Consider the following 7,455-nt stretch of genomic DNA (forward strand, 5'->3'; position numbering starts at 1 on the left):
CCTGTGACTTGCACCTTTATTTATATACTTCTTTATTGACTTGATAAACATCCATCTAAGTTCACACAAGCACATAGATATTATTTAAGAGTTAAGCATCAAGAATCTATCTCATCTATTTGATTGACAGTAGCCTAGCAATGTAAGCTTGATGAAAAGGTGTTCGATATATTTGGCCTACACATTACACAGCTACTTCACCTATTATGATAGTTTCTATTAGTTCTAATAGAAGGTAAGGGTAAAGAATCCCAACAGCAAAGACATCACATTGAGTCTGACAGACCAAGGTGAGTTTCCTCCACATTTCACATTGAATTTTTGTCTGTGCGATGAAGTACCAATCAGGAAGAACAGCCAGCGGCGAGAATCTTCACATAAGTTTGAAGAGATACATCCAAGGCTATAAGATGTTGGCATCTCATTATGTTTATCTTCCACTGTGGATGACAAAATCATCATCAAAAATCATTGTAAGACAAATGTTTAAAAAGCTTTTTTCAAATGTAAACACCAGGAAATGGACACTTTGGAGGTAATGAATTTGGTGTAATGCATTTGGAGGCATTAAATGTCTAAATAATCATGAGGGCTCACCAGTCATATTAAAGCAGCGGTCCTCCACTCCCACACACTGTACTGTCTGGGTACACACAGTAGAATGTGGATCATCACAGGTGATACATTGCCGTCCATTTTTCCTCTGAATACCAGGGTCTGAAACAGAACAGGAGACATGACAGAAACTGTACACGCAGGGCCGGCCCGTGGCATAGGCAGTATAGGCAAATGCTAAGGGCGCCGTCCATCCAGGGGGCGCCACAAACGGGGGAAGAAAAAAATGTAACTTCCACTATTCTTAAAACTACTTGGTGTCATGTCTTAATATGAAGATAATAAGCCCACATTAATTTAACTGCATAGCAAAGCCTGTTAAATAGGAATACTAATAATAATAATGATGACACGTTACTTTCCTAAGACGCCCCCCGCCCCCCACACTAATTAGACTGTACCTGCTACCTGGGGGAGGATGGTCGTTTTTTAATGTGACCCCAAGGCAAGCTCGACAACAACATGTCATAACGTCCCAAACTGTCTGGTGCCCAGGGGAGGAAAAAAAGAAAAGAAGAGGAGGAAAAACGAGACAAAGACAGAGGTAACGTTACAATAAAGATGATGTCATGACATTATTTGTGTGTTGCAGAACGACGATAACGACGTTAACTATTAGCATAACATGGTTTGTTGTTAAACCGTTAGTTTTAACGCCAGTTAATGTTATGGAAGAGCCTAAGTTGGAAAATAGTAATGTAACTACTCCCACCTTACTTCCCAGCAAGCACATTTTGGTTGAAAAGACGTCTAAAAGACGTGTATCTATGGTAACCGGTGAAAAGACGTTGAAAATTGGTTGAAAAGTGAACGTTTTTTTACCGGCTATATGGAGACGTTTATTCAACTTTCACATAGAAAACATATTTCACCGGGAATTGCTGTATAGAAAATTCCCAGCTTATTTAGTGTGCAGACATAGCCTATATAGTTCCATATTTATGATATTTTATTCAACATTAAATGCTTTGAAATTACGTTTTGTTTAGACGTCATTTCACCTCCTCTCATTTATAGAAAAAACGTCAAAATAATCAATAGAGCTACAACTGAGGTAATTATCAACCGACATCAAACTAATGTGTGTTTTGTGACACGTTGATGTTGTAACTGTTTTCAGACGATTGAAAAGACGTTCAGACCTCATATCAACCTGTTTTTAACCGGAAATCAAACGTTGAAATTAGGGTTTGTGCTCGCTGGGTTTCCTCAGGGAAATGTGTAAATATTAGATCTATTCAGCATTTTTATTAACATCTGGTTAACTAAGGTTTTCTTAGCTTGTAATAGTCAATCAAAATGCTATTCCTTTTCCACCCTTTTATCAGACCCGGCCCTAACCAATGTGGCGCCCTAGGCAAGATTTTAGGTGGCGCCCCCCTTGCATCGAAGTAAATTCCACTGCTAGTGTACATACTCACAAGAAACTGAATAGCTTTATCTTGGACATTCTTTTATTTAAAGAAAGCAATTGCCCAATCAAAATACTTAGAACAAATTAGAAAGAAATACAAAAAAATATGATATGAATATATGAAATATAATATAAATAGCTTACATAAAGTATAAGATTTAAATACCCACAAAATAAAAAGTGTAAACAAGTGACATGCTGCTGCATCACTTCTGGGTGGTGCTGCTGAGGTGGAGGCAACAGGAGGAGCGCTTGATGCTGTAGGTGGCCCAAGATTTGCAGGGGTGGGACTGAGAAACCTCAACAGCGCATCTGAAGAGAGAAGAGGAGTATGTGACACCAGTCTAATAATAAATATGATATGATACATAGGCTAATATGATTTCAAGAATAAAACGAAATGAAATAATATAAATGAAAAATCTAAGAGATACATGCATGATATTCACTATACTGTACATGTATAATATACAATGTACTTTTTCTGATATGCAAACTATATAAGATTCAATTTTATTGTCATTACAACAAAATACTGATTAGCAGAATGCAAAGAAGTAGTAAACTGCAGTATAATATAGAATGTGGGAATGCTAAATTATGCTATAACATGAATTATGTGCACTTTAACACTGATGTAAAGTTTAACACTATAAACACACTTTAGACAATATGAACTGTAACACAACATACAGCTAGGCTTACAACTATAATAAAAGGGTGGAAAAGGAATAGCATTTTGATTGACTATTACAAGCTAAGAAAACCTTAGTTAACCAGATGTTAATAAAAATGCTGAATAGATCTAATATTTACACATTTCCCTGAGGAAACCCAGCGAGCACAAACCCTAATTTCAACGTTTGATTTCCGGTTAAAAACAGGTTGATATGAGGTCTGAACGTCTTTTCAATCGTCTGAAAACAGTTACAACATCAACGTGTCACAAAACACACATTAGTTTGATGTCGGTTGATAATTACCTCAGTTGTAGCTCTATTGATTATTTTGACGTTTTTTCTATAAATGAGAGGAGGTGAAATGACGTCTAAACAAAACGTAATTTCAAAGCATTTAATGTTGAATAAAATATCATAAATATGGAACTATATAGGCTATGTCTGCACACTAAATAAGCTGGGAATTTTCTATACAGCAATTCCCGGTGAAATATGTTTTCTATGTGAAAGTTGAATAAACGTCTCCATATAGCCGGTAAAAAAACGTTCACTTTTCAACCAATTTTCAACGTCTTTTCACCGGTTACCATAGATACACGTCTTTTAGACGTCTTTTCAACCAAAATGTGCTTGCTGGGAAGTAAGGTGGGAGTAGTTACATTACTATTTTCCAACTTAGGCTCTTCCATAACATTAACTGGCGTTAAAACTAACGGTTTAACAACAAACCATGTTATGCTAATAGTTAACGTCGTTATCGTCGTTCTGCAACACACAAATAATGTCATGACATCATCTTTATTGTAACGTTACCTCTGTCTTTGTCTCGTTTTTCCTCCTCTTCTTTTCTTTTTTTCCTCCCCTGGGCACCAGACAGTTTGGGACGTTATGACATGTTGTTGTCGAGCTTGCCTTGGGGTCACATTAAAAAACGACCATCCTCCCCCAGGTAGCAGGTACAGTCTAATTAGTGTGGGGGGCGGGGGGCGTCTTAGGAAAGTAACGTGTCATCATTATTATTATTAGTATTCCTATTTAACAGGCTTTGCTATGCAGTTAAATTAATGTGGGCTTATTATCTTCATATTAAGACATGACACCAAGTAGTTTTAAGAATAGTGGAAGTTACATTTTTTTCTTCCCCCGTTTGTGGCGCCCCCTGGATGGACGGCGCCCTTAGCATTTGCCTATACTGCCTATGCCACGGGCCGGCCCTGCTTTTATTATAGTTGTAAGCCTAGCTGTATGTTGTGTTACAGTTCATATTGTCTAAAGTGTGTTTATAGTGTTAAACTTTACATCAGTGTTAAAGTGCACATAATTCATGTTATAGCATAATTTAGCATTCCCACATTCTATATTATACTGCAGTTTACTACTTCTTTGCATTCTGCTAATCAGTATTTTGTTGTAATGACAATAAAATTGAATCTTATATAGTTTGCATATCAGAAAAAGTACATTGTATATTATACATGTACAGTATAGTGAATATCATGCATGTATCTCTTAGATTTTTCATTTATATTATTTCATTTCGTTTTATTCTTGAAATCATATTAGCCTATGTATCATATCATATTTATTATTAGACTGGTGTCACATACTCCTCTTCTCTCTTCAGATGCGCTGTTGAGGTTTCTCAGTCCCACCCCTGCAAATCTTGGGCCACCTACAGCATCAAGCGCTCCTCCTGTTGCCTCCACCTCAGCAGCACCACCCAGAAGTGATGCAGCAGCATGTCACTTGTTTACACTTTTTATTTTGTGGGTATTTAAATCTTATACTTTATGTAAGCTATTTATATTATATTTCATATATTCATATCATATTTTTTTGTATTTCTTTCTAATTTGTTCTAAGTATTTTGATTGGGCAATTGCTTTCTTTAAATAAAAGAATGTCCAAGATAAAGCTATTCAGTTTCTTGTGAGTATGTACACTAGCAGTGGAATTTACTTCGATGCAAGGGGGGCGCCACCTAAAATCTTGCCTAGGGCGCCACATTGGTTAGGGCCGGGTCTGTGTACACGACACAAAGGGCCTGATTTACTAAGATCCCAAATTGTGGGTACTAAATTGCGTGCACAGTGCAATAGATTGCGCATTTCGTTTGTGTGGGTTTTGCAGGTGATCTACTAAGAATAACTGCGTAAATGAAAACAGGAGCAACAGGTGCAGACAGCAGTATTTAAATGAGGGTTTTGTGCCTTTATGTAGAGTTTGGACGAGCAGAAAGCTGAAAGCGCAAAATGAAATGTGATCAGGTTCTAGTGGAAGAGGTTACCTAATATATTGAGTTAGAACAAAAACTAATATTACCAGAAAAACCCACATATGGCACAATATTTGTGACAAAGTCAATGTTGTTAGCCAAACCAAAAATATTCCACTCCAAAATATTATTTGTGGAAAAACTCCATCCTGTGCATATTCTGTCATTGTGCCTCTGTCTCCTCGTCTCCATAGTAACAGCCGGTTAATACCTGCCCTTCAACGTTATTATTTATAAACGCAGATTTCGTCAGAAAAATTACCTTCAGGCGTGTGCAAAATAACATATTTGCATTTTCTCATTCCTCTATTTTACACACTGGGGTAAAAACCCCTCATATTACATTCATTATGACAAACGTACTACATGGACAACATTATCTTGCACAGTTAAAAGACGCAAAACTCAGTTCACAGCGTTAGTAGATCAGCTTGCACATTTTTTGTGTAAGTTTTTACACCCGCAGACCTTTAGTGAATCAGACCCAAAGTGACTTATTGTTCTTCACTGTGACCAACATTAGACTGATACTACATGTGAATGTGATTTAGTGTCTTTAAAAAGGGAAACCTTTCTCTTTACTTACAAGGTATGTCTTCCCTGTTGCAGCCATCTGTGTTACACACATGAAGAGATGTTGTCACGGTTACAGTACCAATACTGTGTGAAAATGTGTGAAGTCCTTTACTGAAAAGGAAGAATGGCAAACAACTCCTGGTTTGACGGACGCTCCCATCATGCAAATTGTCTGTAAAATGAAACACAGACCAAACACTATAATGCAGAAATTTAAAATTGAATATGTGAATGAAGAACAATAATTTATTTCAATACTTTTTATAGATACCTCGTGAGGCAGAAGTTGCACACAGCTCAGTAGATTTACATGGACGTAAAACCCCAAAATTATCCCAACAACGAAGAGCTTCAGCTGCAATTCATGAAATAAATCAGGGTGATACAAACAAAAATTAGATGATGATGATGAATCTGAACTTGAACAAAAGTCAGCAGCTGGCAGACAAACAGCAGAGGTAAAAAGTGAGGAGAATGATGAACGAAATGCTGTTTTAAGAGTGAGTGAGGTTACCTGTGCTGGAGAGAGTCCAGATGAGAGTGAGAGACAGGATCAGCTTCATCATGATGAGGAAATCTGCACTTTATACAGTGAACCTGTGTTTAAAAAGAAGTGACATGATTGAAATCAACAGTTAAGTTGAGCATCATTTCAATAAATTTATTTTAATAAAACTCACCCAAATTTTAACACTCCCAGTTCATCAATATAAAAAGGAACACTTGTGAAAATGTGTTGGATTTCTTGTTAAATGTTTCGGAGATGATCGTTAATGTACACTGACAATTGTCCCAGAAGAAATGTCTGCTTGTTGTCTTGCTTTCACACCCATTTATACCTCAACCAAGTCATGTGTCAACCTCACTGTTTTTTTTTTTCTTTCAAAGACCAAAGACACAGTTTCACTTGGCTACATGACACCAGCAAAGCATTATTGTTTTTTCTCGGCAAACCCACAAGTTCATGAGCACAACATGTATAGTATTGTAAGGTCATTTTAGGTAGAGTGTTTAAAACAGGATGGTTCATATGAAGTCATTTTGAGTGAGGTGCTAGGAAACAGGAAGGCAGCTCTTGGCAGGCTGGAAATGCGCCTGTTTGGAGTGAGAAGAGGTAGATGGTTGTGTGAAAGATAGACCATTGCAGGCAAAAGCTTTACAATGTCATACAAATAGGGAATGTTTGTGTTCTGGCTGATCTTTAATCCTCTGGGACACGATACACGTTGCTAAAAAGCAGGTTACCATCCAGCTTTTGTTGCAGGTGGAAGTTGGAGCTTGAATAGTTCATGTTCACGCTGGGAAAAGTTGCATTTAAGCAAGTTAGATCACTCACAACTAGTTTACTGGCTGTATGTGTGTGCTTGTCTGTGTGTGTGTGTGTGTGTGTGTGTGTGTGTGTGTGTGTGTGCTTGTCTGTGTGTGTGTGTGTGTGCTTGTGTGTGTGTGCGAGTGTGGCCGCAGGGTCTCAGACATTCTGGCACCTGCACCCTTGTAGTTGGGCTGTGGTTTACAATCTGCAAAACAGCATGAGAACAACTTTGAAAGACTTCTTGTTTCACACACAACTGTCACAGCATAACCATAGTTTGCATATTTCTTTTACATCTATCAATGTTTAGATACAACCAGTCTCCGTTCCTGTCACAGAGTCCCAACAGCTGAAATTATGAGCCATTCCCTATATTGACTCCTTCATGCTGCTTTATGAAAGACATGAGCTGTTTAATAGGTATTGGATCAATTTAAACATAGAGGAAGCAAAGCTGCTCTCATCCAACATCCAACTCACTACAGACTCTTCTGTGGGAGCCAACCACCTTTATGCTCCTTATTCCTAACAACTGTTGTAATTTAAGGATCGTGTAAAGTAATTCAGCCATTTTCTAGCACAT

At 37.6% G+C, this 7,455-nt stretch overlaps 1 long non-coding RNA gene across 1 annotated transcript; it reads right to left on the reverse strand.

Moving 5' to 3' along the window:
* Positions 1 to 338: 338 nt before the first annotated feature.
* LOC128361419 (uncharacterized) lies at positions 339 to 5,697 on the reverse strand. Its single transcript, XR_008321586.1, has 3 exons — positions 5,571 to 5,697; positions 598 to 717; positions 339 to 440 (listed from the first exon to the last, which is right to left on the reverse strand). It is a non-coding gene; the product is annotated as an uncharacterized LOC128361419 (long non-coding RNA).
* Positions 5,698 to 7,455: the final 1,758 nt, after the last annotated feature.

This window comes from Scomber japonicus, chromosome 7 (genome assembly GCF_027409825.1).
Source record: "Scomber japonicus isolate fScoJap1 chromosome 7, fScoJap1.pri, whole genome shotgun sequence".
In the NCBI taxonomy this organism is placed as follows: domain Eukaryota; kingdom Metazoa; phylum Chordata; class Actinopteri; order Scombriformes; family Scombridae; genus Scomber; species Scomber japonicus.